The sequence below is a fragment of the Ambystoma mexicanum genome, chromosome 14 (assembly GCF_040938575.1).
Source record: "Ambystoma mexicanum isolate Mex_15411 chromosome 14, UKY_AmexF1_1, whole genome shotgun sequence".
In the NCBI taxonomy this organism is placed as follows: Eukaryota; Metazoa; Chordata; class Amphibia; order Caudata; family Ambystomatidae; genus Ambystoma; species Ambystoma mexicanum.
The window spans coordinates 376471490-376488297 of NC_090940.1; positions in this window are offsets into that span (position 1 = coordinate 376471490).

Sequence of the window (16808 nt, forward strand, 5' to 3'; positions counted from 1 at the left end):
GGGGGCCTGCTGGCAGGTGCCCTGCACTGCTGGGGGGTGGGGGTGCAAGGGGACATGAGTGGGGGCCTGCTGGCAGGTGCCCCTCAGTGCTGGGGGGTGGGGGTCCAAGGGGACATGAGTGGGGGCCTGCTGGCTGGTGCCCCTCAGTGCTGTGGGGTGGGGGTGCAAGGGGACATGAGTGAGACATGAGTGGGGGCCTGCTGGCAGGTGCCCTGCACTGCTAGGGGGTGGCGGTGGGGGTGGAGGGGGTCATGCGTTGGTGATCAGTAGTGCAAGCTGACATGTGGCTTGGCTGGGGGGCATGCTCATGGTGGATGGGCTGCCTGCGGGACATGACCAGGAGTGCAGGGTAGTCCCCTGTGGTGTGGGCTGCCTGCAGGGGCCGTGGAGGGTGTAGAGGGAACACCTGGGAGGACCCACACTGCCAATTCACATGTAGGACTCCCCTGCACCCCAGATATACACGTACCCCACTCACACAGGGCCTGTCGCGTGTGAAACTTCCTGCGCACCCCCGAAATACACGTACCCCGGTCGCCCAAGGCCAATCGCGTGTTAAACTTCCTGCGCACCCCAGATTTACACGTACCCAGGTCAATCGCGTGTGAAACTTCACGCGAACCCCAGGAATACACGCACCCCACTCGCACAGGGCCTATCGCGTGTGAAACTTCCTGCGAACCCCAGATTTACACGCACCCTGCTCGCCCAAGGCCAATCGCGTGTGAAACTTCTCGCGCACCCCCAAAATACACGCACACGTTATTTTTGACACAGCGGGTGTTCGTGTTTGTCGCGTACCCCTTTGCACGTCATTTGTCCTAGAGGGCCACAGTATGGGACAATCATCAGAGCTGGATGTACGTGCTTTTTGTTAGCGCACATTTTGGCGCACATTTTTTTCAGACTTCCATGAATCGATGTGCGCGGGTTTTGCTACGATTTTCACACTTGCACTGCGATTCGCACGGTTTTGCACGCTTGCGCGGGAATTTTCAGCGCACATTAATTCCATGAATCGGCCTGTATATCTGTGGTCGGAGCCCTTTTCGTTTTCCAGATAGACAAGTGGCCCACGAGTTTTCCATAAGATCATTGTCCCCCTCTCTCAAAAACATTTATAGATGTTTCTTCCTCATTTCGAATACAGCTGGACAAGCAACAAAAATGTGTTTCATGGTTTCTAGAATGGGTACATTTCCACAGTAGCGACAGCCCCCTAATGTCGGACCCAGCAATCCTCTTCTCTCCATGATTTGCTTGGTGGGAATAAGATTCCATCTAAATCGCAAAAACGCTCTACAAATCCACTTAGCTGGTCATAGGGCTCGAAATGGGGTGAAACATCCTAGTAATTTTGTGATCAAATCTAAGATGATCTAGAGAAGACAAGGAGTGCTTTTTTTCAACAGTTGAAATCCAATCCAACTGGTACCAACTTTTTTTTTACCTTTTCAGGATTTTTACACAATTCACCAAGGGAGGAATTCATATTTTTTCGAATTTTACAAACATATTCAAATAAACTATTCATCCATGAGCTCTGTTTCTCCTCAAGAATGGTTTTCAGATCAAGGAGCAGAGGGCCACCTACTGGGCATAAGATTTTCCCTATCAGTAGGATCCATGTCCAATTAGTCTATAGAGAGATGATACCCAGATCATACCTAATGGCATCTATGGGAATCGCATTCGGCACTCCCAACACTCGCCGCCAGACCAAGGCTTCCAGACGTGGCAAAGAGTCAAGAAGAGTTAATAAGTAAATACCCATGCAATATAAGATTTTGGGCACCGGCTTTCCTTCATAGTATTTAAGTGCTGGTTTAAAGGAGTATTTTCCATAATGCCCATCCACTCTCACAAGTTGGCTAATTAGTAGCATGGTTCAATCCATCACCCAGTCTAGAAGCCCTGATCGGCTAGGAGATGCCTGGATCAAGAACCCCAGGTACACCAAAGACTTAACATTAATAATCGGTTCTTTTCCAATATGCCATTTAGGGTACACCTTTCTCTTACTGTTAGAACAGCACAGAAAGTTTGATTTAGAGGCATTTATGTGGAGCGACTGTTTCCTCAAGTACACTTCGAATTCTGTTAGTAAGCGCTGCATCCCCGCTGGTGTACAGTCAAAAAGGAGGAAATTGTCCGCGTATGATAGCCAGCAGGGTCTTAGTTGGACTATCGCTGGACTAATCAAATTTGCAGGGGTTAAATATTCACCTGCATCCAATAGGTAGAGGTTGAAAAAGCAGGATGCTAAAGTGCAACCCTGCCTAACGCCCCTACCTGTTGTAATGCTTCGGAAAAGACCTCCCATACCATTCATTCACACTTGGATTTCAGTCTTCTCATGGAGACCTACCAGGAGTCTTAAAAGCCCCCCCTGGAATCCCTCACCTCTTTAACTTGATCCACAAAAGTTGACGATCTACCGCGTCAAATGCCGTCCCAAGCTAGTTGTTGTGTCATGCTAATCATTGCACCTTTCAGGGATGTGCCTAGACCTCTCCAAAAGCTGGTCTGCCATTTTATCAATCTCCCAGCAGACACTGCCCACTCATCTAGGTGTGACAGCAAGATAGATGCAAATATCTTGCTGTCAACATCCAGGAGAGCAATAGGACAATAGTCCAGAGGGTTCGTTCGTACTCCCTTCTTAAATATAGGAACAAAATGTGCCTTGGACCAAGATGATAGAAACTGCTCTCGGGACACCACCTCTTTAATTAGGGTGCTTAGTACTTTTGCCCAAAGAATGAGATCGTCTTTCAGGAGATAGTTTGAAAGTCCATTGAGGCCAGGGGCCCTAGATGGGCTAATTATTTTTATCACTCACAAGATACCTGGTTCAAACTCTACAGGGCTCATCTTTTCCCCAGTAATAGGAAAAAGGCTGATTGGGGTTCCCTTGGGAAGCGCGCACAAGGTAGAAAAATGAATATGCCACTCCTTCTCAGAAACAGCATTAATCTGTTTTTCAGCCTGGCAGGAGTCGATGGAATTCATAAATTGACAAAATGCCCTACTATTTTTATTCCTCGGGAATCGCAGAAGTGCCTCAGCGTCTTCCTGGAATCTCTTGGCCTTTGTGCTTTCACCCAATTTCGATAAATCTGACGCAAACGCTTACACTGGATGTTGATTGCCACTGCGGTCAAGTCCAGGGAAGATCTCAATAATCTCAATTCTTTTCTAAGTAGTTTCTTTTTAGCAGCAAGTGTTTTGTCTTAAGCGTGTACATGCTTGTCATTCATCTTGGGAACTCCCCCCCAACCCCTTCTCCTGTGGCTCAACTGAGGTAGAATCAAGTTTTCCACAAACTCCTCAAATTTGCAGGGCACAGGGCCAAAACCTCAATTCTAATCGGTACAATCTTTTGGCTAAAGCTAAATTCCAAAATAAGCGGTGGTAGTGACTAATAGAAAAGTTAGCCACCAGCCTATAATAGTTGTTCAATTGGAATTGGGAGCTCATGAGGTGGGTGCCTTTCTCAAATAACCAATCAGTCATGAACATGTAGTCAATAGTTGACCATGAGGAGCCATTAGACCATGTCAGATTGTATGGAATATCACCCTGTACTTCCCCAATAAGACGATGTAGACCAATCCCAACCAAGCATTTAATCAATTTTGCTCCATTCTGTATTTTGGGGTCAGTCTTGGGTGCTCCTGAGGTGCCCATGATGCCCCCCGGTGAGATACAATTGGAATTCAAATTCCTGATCACTATTACTTGTCCCCACTGATCAATGTACACCACTCAGTTATTATGGAGGATAGATGTTGAAGAAAGCCGGATAAATCCAATACTTTCTCGTGCCAGTAAACATTCAGGATTACTAAGTGGATAGATGACTCCTCAACCAGCTCCACATGGGTTTGCAAAATACCACAGAAGTCATTGACTGTGTCAATCACCCTAATCCTCTCATCAGATCAAACCACCACTGTTTCAAGAAACTTATTAAAACATGACGATTTAATAAATTCTAACCTGTTGATTCATATCAAGAAACGCCTAGGTCCAAACTGTAACCATCTTGTACCCAAATTTTGTGTCTGTATGTAGACAAATGTTGTAACCATACCCACTGTATCTTAACGTCCTCTGCAACCAGAAACATGTGCCTATGTAACCTATGCCACCTATGCCGTGATAACTCCGTGTTTGGGCATATAACAAACGCTATAAAATAAATAAATAAAGAAAAGGCCACCATAAGGACTACCCTGATCTCCTCTTTTGGTCGACTAATGGCTAATCACACATCCATACATAACGGGAGGGGTCACTAACCAGGTTACATGTAGGCAAACCACCTCTTGTACCCTGAATATCTGCCCAACTTCCTGGTTGTGAAGAATACCCCAGTGACCACAAGTGTTCCATGATAATATAGGAAAGGTGTCAGTATTGTCTACTCTATGGGGAAAACCTGTTGAAAGTTAGTGCTGGATGTTGTTAAGCAACCGGGACCAATCATTGGAGTTTTCTGAGGCCTTCATTTTTGTTTTCAAGACACTGATGTTCCTTTTTAATTGTTCAACATGTCTATGGGCCTCTGACCACTCTCTACTGTATAGTCAACCTCAGTTTCATTCAGATCAAACCAAAAAATTCTGATGGCCTCTTTCGTGCATCACCAGCTCAGAGATCAACCTCGAATTGAAGTAGACCACCGAGCAGTCTGTGCGCTGTTTTACAGGAAAGTTAACTCTTTTGATGTCAGAGGTTGAAATGCCCTTTAGATTGGCAACCTCAGAGAGTAATCATAATACATTAGAGCGGTTTAGGTTGATTGCCATGTTTTTTGGGATGATGCTTTCAAACAGAATAGCCGTGCCCTGGTATGCTACGGATTGAGGTGGTATCTTTTTCAATCTGAAGGGTCTCGGGTTATTCGTTAAACTCACCCCAGACGGGGCCCGATTAACCTCTCTGCACCCCCTCACCCTGCCATCCTGTTGGGTCTCCCCGGATTCATTACAAAAACCAGTACAAGACCAGCCCACCAAGGGTTCCCTGGACACGCCCACATTTTCCACCCCGGAGAGGGGTTTGTCTGGAGGATTCCAGAATTAACTGGCCCGCCCTGCAGCCTGCCAAGGTCTCGGCTTGCTTCCCCCACACTGGGAAGGGGAGTGCTAAAAGGCAGCGCGGCTGAGACAGATACAACATTAAGCTTCGGGGTTAATACAGGTTGGGTGTCCAATTTGTGTGGTTCTAACTCAGTGCCCCTAGTCAGTTGGGGGAAAAGTATTTAACGAAGAAACGCGATGCCCGGGAGTTCAAATTGACTGCAGGTCGCTTTTTTGGCTTCTTCTTAGTCCCGTCTCTTCTTCTCCAAACTTTCCTTCCAGGGGGTTTGGCAACCATCTTTTTCTTAAGGTCTGGGTCCATGATAATGGCAGGACACCCATTAGATGTTTAGGGGACACTATTTCCTGGGGTAGGGGTAATTTCCCCCTGGGGGACCATGGGTGGTTGTATTTCAATGGGTAGTTGTTTCTCCTTCTCTCCTGGGCCTTTTTCAATCCCATTGTTGGCCATGTATGCCGAGTCACACATTATAATACTTTCCACTGTCTTGTACTCGGTAGGGAGCTGAGGTCGGATTAAGTTTGTCTGCTTCGCCCTCTTACTGTTCAAATCAGGTCTCTGATCATTAGTTCTGCACTCAATCACACTTTCCTCCATCAGGATCATTTGCATTTCTGTTTAAATTGGACAAGCCATGAGTGAACAGAAACTCTCTAGCTGTGGCGTGCATATTAGCATTGTGAAATTTGGAAAGAAATCATTCCAATAAAACAGTGTTGGATTTTGTCTCCAACTTCAGGCTCTCATACAGAGAGTCTAGCAAACACAGAACCCAATTTAGCTCCACTAGGGAGTCTGCCCAAGGTGGAGCCTGTTCATTTTGCCTTAGAAAAGGAATGTCATGTGAGGCCTTGGCAGCCAGTGGAAGAGAGCTGATGGATGACAAAGTGGAATTGAAATCCGGTACATACCTTCCCCCCCAAGTCCGGCGGAGTGTCCACGTAACTCGAGCTTACGTTACTTCCAATTGAAATGGATGCCGGAGGAAGAGTAGCTCTTGGAGTAGCTGGTAGTTTAAAAGGTTCGTCTGTAAGAGCCACGGAAGCCAGTATGCTAGGTTTGGAGGATGCTGCTGATGTGAAAGCCGGCTTGGGTTTGAAGAAAGTGGTGATAAGGCCTAAACAGAATGCAGTGGGATTCTTTCTTCACACACATCAATCCTCACTGGGGCTTGGCAAGGCTCACTTCCCCCCCTCACTCCGTCCATTCTTATAGTCTTAGCTGGTGTGAATGCAGCATCCAGCGGGGAGGCAGGGAGCGCTATATCAGCTGCAGCCAGTAATTCCTTGTCAGTTAAGTGCATCCCTTTCTCATTCAGCGTCATTACCAGTGAAAGGTAAGCCATACTGTACCCCTTAAATATATTGGGATACCCCCTGATCACGCTCACACCAGAGTAAATGCACCACTCTAGGGAATTAAGACCATGAGTCTATCTTGCAAGAGATAAGAAACTTTAATCTTTACAAAGATGAGGATTGGGGGGAATGACAGAGGACCCTGCCATTCCCACCAGCATTCTGTCTTCCTTGGCTGGCTCCCCCAGACTAAAGGCAAGCAGGCACCTTTATATTCTCTTCAACTTGGTCACTGGATACCGGCAGAGCTCATCCAAAACTGTTCTTCTTGCCATACAAGGGATGCTGTAGTCTCCAGTGTTGCATGGGCAGGATTAATTTAGACCAATCCTGCCTAACACACTGCTGCCGCCGTAGGAATGCAGGAATACATTGAAGCTCTTACTTAGCATCATTTGCTATGTTATAAACATTCATACATAAACAATTCTTCCCGCCATTATCTCAACACTTCACTCAATATTGTTATATTTGATCTGGTCCAGTAATTCTCCAATAAAACTTGTTTTCCTAGTACTTTGTATGTTGTGCATTGAATCTTTTTTTAGTCTCCATTGGCTTGTGATGGACAGGGAACAGCTGCGTTACCTCGTGTGCTCTGCCAGCCTGCCTGTAGTCTATTTTTAGCACAGGCTACATTCAGTGTGTGCTTTCAGCAAAGCTAACTACAATTTAACAGGCTTACAAATATATCCATCTAAATAGTTATATAAACCTTATATTTAATACTATTTTCATTTAGTGGCTGGCAACGCCTGTGTGTGATTCTGTTTGCATGATAAAAGCTTTCTCAGTGCTATAGTGTTTAGAGAAGTCTTGCCTAATTGTAAAGCACTTGGGAAACTTGGGAATGAAGGAAAGCACTAGGCTCCTTCCCAACACCAGTTTACGACTTCTCAAGCCGTACATAGAGGGAGGACAATGTCTTATTTGGTCAATGACAGTCTCCTAAACTTATAAAGATAATCAACACTGTAGAACAGCAACGCAATAAGTTCAATGACTCACCCACTTCTTGCAAAGGTCTGTACTTCTAATCACTGCTTCCTTGCGCTGAGTAAGAGTTGTAATAAGACACAATGCACCACTCGAGCAGCCCAGTCCTCGCAGCCTGCACTGACTACACGTACTGCCACTCGCTCGCCACTCGCTCGCCACTCGGCGCCACAGTGGCTAGTGGTTTTGGGCTTTGAGCTCCTCCCTCTTAGCACAGAAATGGAAAAAAGATTTTCCAATGGATCACAGAGAGTTCTCTGCCACAAACTGCCACTCGCTCACCACTCCGCCTGGACTAATACTGACTGTGGAATGTTACGTAGTTTGGAAATTTCTTCAGCTGTTGGGAAAATAGAGTAGGGGACTCAGTGTACCCCTTGAGCAGCCTAGTCTGGGTGTACTCGATTCCCATATGTGAAAATGTGAACAGATACTGACAATCTTTGTGTATGGGGACTGAGGAGAATGCTGAGCACAGATCTACTACTGTAAAATGGGTAGCCGCTGGAGGGATACAAAACAGTATGGTAATAGGGTTTGGCACAACTGGGAATACAGGGACAACCACAGCATTAAAAGATCTCATGTCTTGCACAAAACAATATGTACCCTTCCCAGGCTTCTTGGCAGGCAACATTGGAGTGTTGCATGGGCTAAACTTGGGGACAATTATACATTGATTCAGGAGTCTTTCAATAATGGGGGTGATTCCCTGTGCCACTTCTGGCTTTAATGGGTATTAAAGAATGGGAGGGGGGGCAAATTCTTAAGAGTCAAACTTTATTTTAAGAGGCTCTCCGTTGTGAATATATCCCATCTCATTGTCGTGGGTGGACCATAGAGAAGCAAGTACAGAGTTAATAAAATCTTTCAGATTCTCTGACCACGCTCCCTCACTTAGTGATCTTGCCCCAGGACTCACCTGGAGAGTGACAAGAAGCGCCTGCGCATTGTTATGGGGAATGTTTAAAAATACTTCATCCGCGGTTCAATATATGGTGCACCTGAGGTTGCATAGAAGATCTTTACCTAATAGGTTAACTGGGACTGACAAGCTTAGAAGGAAGATTTGTTTGTCGGTTATCAGACCTAACATGACTGTTAGTGGTGCGATGTCTGAGTGTATAACTGGGGTATTGGATATTCTGACTGTGCTCACAGTGCCAGTCGATAAAGGTATGTTTGGGAAACCGTCCATTCATTGGACTGATTTACTTGCCCCAGTATCCACTAAGTAGGATACAGATTTCCCTTCTATGCTACACTGTACATATGGATCTTCCTGATCTACCAGTGTTAAAGGATCCATTGGAATTGCCACTTCCCTGTTTAGTCAGAACAGATACTGATTATCTTGAGGGATAAGAAGGGGCCAGAGAATATAGACAGGCGCATTGCGATTTGGGAAGGGAGATGTGGCTTTCAAACTCGCATCCAGAAAGAGGGCAGGGTATTCAACAGGGGGACCTGTGTAATGGTCTGTACCCGATGTCCCTAATAGTAGGGCTGCTGTGTTCTATATGGGTATTCAGTCTTCTATTGTCCAACCTGTTTGCAGTAATTACACACTAGCATGTTTGTTGCATTCCGCAGGGACACTGCTGTCCCCACACTCTTTGTGGATCTTGTTGATTCGGGTATCCCCAACCTGTCTTAGCTGTCCCATCTGCCCTCCTTGTCACATCTGCCCTGAATGTGGTGCCCCTTCCCCCCCCACCTTAACCTCCTCTCAGAGTCACATTCTGTACCTGTCCCTGTAAGTTCTGCATTTGGATGGTCATTATCTTATTGTCAACATTGTTTTTTCTGTTCCTGACATGCTAGGCAGTGGTTCACCAGTGCCACTAGCTCTGCCAGGGGCTTAGTTTGCCACTCGATGCATACAGCCTTTATTTGTGCTTGTACTTTGAGTAACAGACCCGCTACACAAGAATTAGCTGTTGCCTCCTCTGTGGTCTTGTCTGACTTGGTAGTACCTGAGTGTTGGGCGAACACTATCTTAAGTTGGTTTTAGTAGTCTTCAGGCAATTCCCCCCTATTCTGCTTAAAGTTACCTGTCTTGTCCCAATCAGTCTTTCAGAGGCAGGCTTCTGTGATTGCAGTGAGCATCCTTTCTCTCTCTTGGTTGAGGGCGTCCCATGTATCAATTTCCTGAACTCTCCAATTAGCACATTCTATAAATCGCTGTACACTTCGGGTATCATCACCACCCTCATGAGCTGATTCATATCCACCCAAGCAGGACTGTAACACTATGAGCAGTTCCTTTAAGAAGCGCTGCAGCGCCTCTCTAATATTGGGGGAATTTCTGACCCGGCTTTGTCAGTCACCTGGTGTACATCTGAGTGTCTTTAAAATAAATTAAATCAGAATCTGAATGCATTCAAATCAAACCAGAGGTATATGTATAACTAAAGTATGCAGCAGTGGCAGCTGGTGCATTTTTTAATTGGAGGGGCGTAAACAATTCCCATGAATATGCTTAAAGCGGCCAAGATTAGTAGGGTGCCCAAAACCAGCTACGAGGATGGTTCTCCGACCAAAATATTGATTTAAATAATGGGTTAAAAAGGTGCCTTTATTTTTGCGTTGCCCATAATGCCAGGTATGATACTATGACAATGGTCAGGCTGGCTCTGCCAATATATGAGGGAAAAAAGTGATAAACAGATAGACTACCCCTCTCTTTTAGTCTTGTATGGATCTTAAGTGACAGTTAAAGGAAACCTAACTATATCATTGGTTAGGAAATCGCCAGCGGAGAAAAATTGCACTGATCACTCCAACTCGTTACAAAGGTTCTGTCTCTTTAATAGTTATAAAACATCTTTAAAAAGCATTTTTAGATTGATACTCAATCATACCACTCATTCTGCATACATCTCATCTAAAAGGGGAATTCTAAAGTGAATGTGAATCTTTATAGGCATAACATTTCAGTTTGAATATGCATTTTTGACATGGGAAAAAAACCATTTAATTTTCCTAGAACAGTCAACATATGTTTCGGCCCGTTATGATATACCACTTTTGTCAGCAGTGGTCACCCGAATGAATGTAGGGCCATCTTCAGGACACCAATTGCTTTGTAGTTGATCAATCTTGATCCCCTTTTAGCACAAACACACATCTGCAAAAGAATGTTTCCATACATCAGTGTACGTATATTAATCTTATGTACGACTCTGCTGTAAAACATTTGTTTTTTTTAAAAAGGGACAGACCAAGTAGCATATCTCCACAAGGACAAGATTTAAGAGCGATGGCTAGTTTGTATACTGTACTAAACCTGCCTTTACCCCACTAAGACCATATTATGCAATTTAGACTATCGAGAATACTCAGACGAACGGTGTCTCTAACTGTACAGCTACCCTCGTCTTCGGTTTTTATCACTTAATGGAAAACCCTATGATCTAACTTTTCTTTAACCCATTTGCAAGGTTACTGAATATATTAAATACACTTACATGTACACCTTCTATGTGACCCGAATTCTGCGTTTATTTCACTGTCTGAGCTTGTTATATTCAAATCTTCTCGCGCAGGTAGTTTGAGTTGCGCTCTGCGGTGCTGGTGCCTGTAGATTAAAGCAACTATTTAGAAAATGCACCTGTGGTTAATTCTATACCACTATTTGGATATATCACAGTTTGTCGCTGACCTCTTTGATGATGTGAGGAAAAATAATGACTTACAGGTTGGCATCAGCTGTTTGTGCGTAAGTAGTCCTTAATGCCTTTGTTGAATGTTGCCAGGTGCCTTCTGGTGTTTTAAGATGGACTGAAAGGCCCTGAGTGGATTTGTTTCCTGTAGCAATGGAAACAAAACTTAATGAGCCCGAAAGCACTTCAATGCGTGATAAGCCAGTTGTAAAAATGCTTGTAGATTAAAGCTCTAGTCAAGCTATGGGGCACGCTATTGTGACATGTTTCTCAATTGTTTTGAAACTCATTGTGGCGAGGCCACAGCCCGTCGCTTTTTGTGCCGTTGATGTTAAATTTACCCTGGAACTGTTTGCAAACTCTTTGTGTTTCATTATGCCTTGTTCGTTACTGCGCTCGCCGACATGCTGTTAAATGTATTCTTATGCAAGGAAAATGACACCTTTGCTTACTTGTCTAAATCTGTAGAGACATTTGAACTAATTACGCTCCTAGATTGTTTTGTCTCGTACGAGTACGAAGAAACAGGAAATTAAGCTAATTACGTTTTCCTATTAAAGTCACTGGAGTCGAGAGCATATTTTACCTTATAGTCCGCAACAGGCGTGCGCTCGATAGCTGACTTGTTTCTGGCATGGGCAGCACGACAAGGAGTGAAACTGAGTCTGATTTATATACGGTCACATGATTCAAGGTTGCCTACACGTGATCGCCAGTGTATTGTTGCAAGCCTGTTGAATGATGGGATTAGTAGTTTAAAACAAAAAAAACCAAAAATGTAACTAATGGTTTAAAACAAAGATGTGAAACGAAAGTATGACCTGAATTCGTTTATTTTGTAATGCATTGCTGTGTGTTTAGCGAAAGAGGCTTTGCTAGGGTTGGCCTAATTTAAATATGTACGTTCAACTCGCGTGATCGCCGGTGTATTGTTGAAAGTCTGAAGGGAGTTTGGACTAGTAGTTTACAACAAAGTGACCTTAAATCATTTTATTTTTTGTTCTTGTAATACATTTCTGTGTGTTTTGCGAAATTGGCTTTTCTTGGTTTTGCCCAATTTAAATATATAAGCTCAAATGAATTTAGCAAAACTCATTATGACTATCGCTATGTGTAACTTCGATAATCCTTCCTCGAGGGCTAATTAATCGGTTTCATTTTCGCTTTGTGAAAGAGCCCAGTTTTTAATTTGTGCTTTTTAGATGGTGCTGTGTACCTGTTTCTATTAGATATCTCCCCTTCAGCGTTGTTGGTACTATGCGATAATAGCACAGGGTGCAGTATCCATCACTGTTAGTTCTAAGGAACCAAGACTCTATACTCATTTTTAAAAAAGTGTGTTCCATTCTATGGCGATATTAAGGCCATGTTTCACAGTGTCAAGGTTGTATATCCATTTCTGCTCACATCTGGACAAGTTGAAGTCCATGTTACCTCCCCTAGGGGATGGTTGGATCACTTGGATTACACACCAAAGTAATTCTGTATATTTGTGCTGTTTACGAACATAATGAGCCACCAGGGGTTTGTTGTCTAGTTTATTTCGAATACAAGATTTGTGTTCGCAGATTCTTTGACGTACCTGTCGTTTGGTTTTTCCTATATAAACTAAATCACATGGGCATTTAATGGCATATACTGCCCATTTGGTGAGGCAGTTAGTAAAAGTCTTCAAATGTATGGTGGTGTTGCATAGTTGAATACTTTTCATTGTCATGGTGTGTGCGCATACAGAGCAATTGCCGCACCGATGATGACCGATCACTGGTGGTAAGCCCCACAATTGGGTTTGAGTAGTGATTGCCCTTGGGGGTCTAGGATATGTATGGACTATGAGGTCTTTTATATTGCGTTGTCTTTTGAATGCAAAACGGGGCATAGAGGGATTAAAATCCTCCGTTTTGATCATGTGCCAGTGTCTTTTAATGATTTTCCTAAGAAGGCTACTAATAGGGCTATATGTACTTACACATGTAATTTTGTCTTCTTTGTTGCGTTGAATTGGTTCTAGACATGTAGTTCTATTCATGTGTAGTGCTCTTTTATATGCCTGTTGAACAGTTTTTTTGGGGTATCCTCTGTCTTGTAACCTTTTTTTTAAAGATTTTCCATGCTGTTTGTACATCTCTACTTGTGTGCAGTTCCTGCGTACACGCAGGAATTGCCCATATGGCAGGCCTTCTTTCAAACCCAGAGGGTGAAAGCTATGGTAATTAAGCAAAGTGTTTTTATCTGTCGGTTTTCTGTAGAGACTAGTTGCTAAGTCTCCTGTGTTTGTTTTTTGTATTTGGAGATCTAAAAATGGAATGGTGTATAAGTCTGTGTGAATGGTGAACTGTATGTTGGAGTTTTGAGTGTTCAACCATTTATGAAAGAGTGCCAAATTGTCTGGTGTGTCTCTCCATATCATGTAGACATCATCTATATATCGCAGCCATGTTATGATTGATTTAGAGAAAGGATTCGCTGGATCAAAAATGGAATGTTGTTCCAGGTCGTCCATATATAAGTTGGCCAAATCTGGGGCGAAAGTTGCTCCCATGCTTGTGCCTTTGAGTTGATTGTAATAACGTCCGTTATATAAAAAGAAATTTTCAGTGAGTGCTAGTCTAATGCATTCTAAAATAAAGGCCGTTGGGACGCTATCAAGTGTACTAGTGCGTCTATCTAAATACTTAGCCATCACTCTTAAACAATCGTTTTGTGGGATGCTTGTGTATAGGCTAACCACATCTAGAGTAACCAAGATATCTGTTGAATTTACATGAAACATTTCTAAAGCCTTAAGCATACTGGTGGTGTCTTTTACATACGACGTCATTTTAGACACAAAGGGTCTCAGAAACCAATCTGAATAAATAGAGAGGGGCTCTGCCAATATATGCCATTACCCCCACATAAGAACATACTCCTGTTCGGTTTGCTTTCAACCGCAGTACAAAATGTCATGCCACAGTAAGAAAACATGTCTTTGCAGGCTACACTAAAGCCTACACGTATGTAAGAACAATCATCATGCTGACTTTGCCCTTAAAGCCAGTATAACATGGTTTAGAAAGAAAACATTTTTGGTGGGTACACACATGCCCACCTGTACGTTAGATCAATCATCATGTTGGCTTTGCCCTTAAAGCCAGCATAACATGCCATCCCATTGAATGAAAACCTGGTTGTTTATTACTTGTGTTGCGCACCAGACCCGTAGGTATTAGGGCGCATTGCAAAAGATCACTCACAGCTTGGTTACACATAAAAATGTACATTTACATAGGGCAATTGAGATACACGCAGGCAAATTATCTACATACAGGATACATACATGAGATTCGGCCTATGGGCTGAGAACAGACACATAGGATCATAGGAGCGTCGAGGTTCACAAGGTAGTAGTCAGTGAAGTGTTGGCAGCAGTCAGAGGAAGTGGGCTGGTCTAGGAGTGAGGGATCAACCTAGAGGTCAGCGTCTTTGAGCCGCATTATTAGGCTTTGACAGAATTTTTGGTACGAGTGCTCCACTCGTAGTGGGGGGGTAGCGAATTCCACAGTTGGGCTGCCTTGACCTGGAAACTGCTACCTCCAACTCTCGCCAACTTAAATCTAGGTATCAGGAGGCAGTTCATCGGAGAAAGTCTAGTTGTTCTTGTAGCAGGTTTCATAATAATTCTGTCTGAGAGGTAGGGTGGACCCGCATCGTTCATGCATTTATGTGTAAGAGAGGCAACTTTTAGTTTAATTTTATCGTGAGTGGACAGCCAGTTGTTGGCTCTTCTCGTCACAGAAATGTGTTCTCTTCTAGCAATGCCAGGAGCTGCTCTGAGAGCATTGTTTTGTAGGAATTTAATTTTCTTGATGATTTGTTTATTAGCCCCTACGTACAGAGCGTTACAATAATCGATCTTAGATAAAATAAGTGCTCTGGCAAGGGCGATGCAACTAGTATTTGAGAGGAAGGCCTTACCTGCTCTAATCAGTTTACAGGTATATGCCGTGGCCAAGGCCATGGCGTTAACCTGTTTTTTGAACGAAAGAGTAGAGTCCAGATAGAACCCCAGGTTTTTTACCTCCTTAGTGACGGTGATGATATTATGGTCTATGTTAAAGGTCGAGTATTTGGGACTACGTTTTTTGAGGGTAGAGGGTGTGCCAAGAATGATGAGCTCTGTCTTATCATCATTCAGGTATAGTCCATGGGTGGCCATCCATGCCTGAATGATGAGATCGACCCTGTTCAGCAAGGCCAAATCCTTGTCGTAATCACCCGTAAGAGGTAGGAGGATCTGGGTATCATCTACATAATTGGTGTAGGTCATACCCAGATGATCCAGATCATCGGAAAGGGGCTTGGTGAAGATGTTCCATAGGGTAGGTGAGACACAGGATCCCTGGGGCACTCCGCAAGTGATAGGGATGGGGTCAGCTGCAGCCATAGGTGAGAAGACTCTCATAGTCCAATTGCATATAAAGGATTGTATCCACACTATGGCTTCTGTGGAGAAGTATGCCACTGAGTCCAAGTGGCTACATAGTACCTGGTGATCAACCAAGTCAAAAGCGGCCGATAAGTCCAGGAGGAGAAGAAGGGCTGAATCCCCTTTGTCTCTAAGTTCATCGATCTGGGCCTTCAGGTCTATTAATGCTGTTTCGGTCCAATGCTGCGGCCGGAAACCTGATTGCCTTGCTCCTAGTAGAGAGTTAGATTCCAAGTATTTTTGAATTTGTGAATAGGCCATTTTGTCTAAGATTTTCAGGGGAAAAGGCACAGTAGTGATTGGTCGGTAGTTAGTGGGAATCAAATGGTCTAAGGTCTGTTTTTTCAATAATGGGAGCACCCATGATTCCTTGAGGTTAGATGGGATGGTATTAGACGCAAATGAGGCGTTGATGAGTTTTGTAATAAAGGGGGCTAGGTCTCTAGCCGCATCCTTTATAAATTGAGCGGGGCATTGGTTACCCTGACAATTGGAAGTTTTGAGTGATGGTATAGTCTTTTCAGTTTCAATTATTAAATATATCTGGGTCTGCAGGGGTTTTAGTGGGTGTATTGCTGATTAATGAGGCTTTTTTCTTAGCAATTTTTACTTGTAGAGTTGAAACTTTGTTGGCTAGTACTTGCTGTATGTTCGAGCACCAAAGTTTATCTTTTATGGAGTTGTCTGGCACTGGGATGGGAGCTTCTAAATCTTTGAGGATGACAAAGAGTTCCTTCATACTTGAGTTTGCTTGGGATATTCTAGCATTGTAAGTTTCACGTTTAGCTAGGAGTATTTCCTTTTTGTATAGAGCTGTGATGGTTCTGAGATTAGTTTTATCTTCTTCGGATGGTTGTGCTTTCCAGGATATCTCGCATTGCCTTTTTTTGGTATGTAGTGTTTTTAGGTGTGGTGTATACCACAAATTAAAATGGGCCTTGGGTTTGCTTTGTCTTAATTTGAGTGGCGCTATTGAGTCTAGAGAGGTGGTCATGATATAATTATATTCATTGACCAATGCTTCCGGTCCCAAGTTTTCCGGGATTGCATTAAGTGTCGGGAAGATAAGTGGGAGTAAATTGTTGCGGGTAATATTCTTTTTATTCCGGGTGGGAATAGGTGGGGCTAGCGATACGGGCATGGAAATGGGTTTTTCAGTGTCTAGAGTGAAGGTTATGAGATGGTGGTCTGACCATATCTGAGGTGCTATGG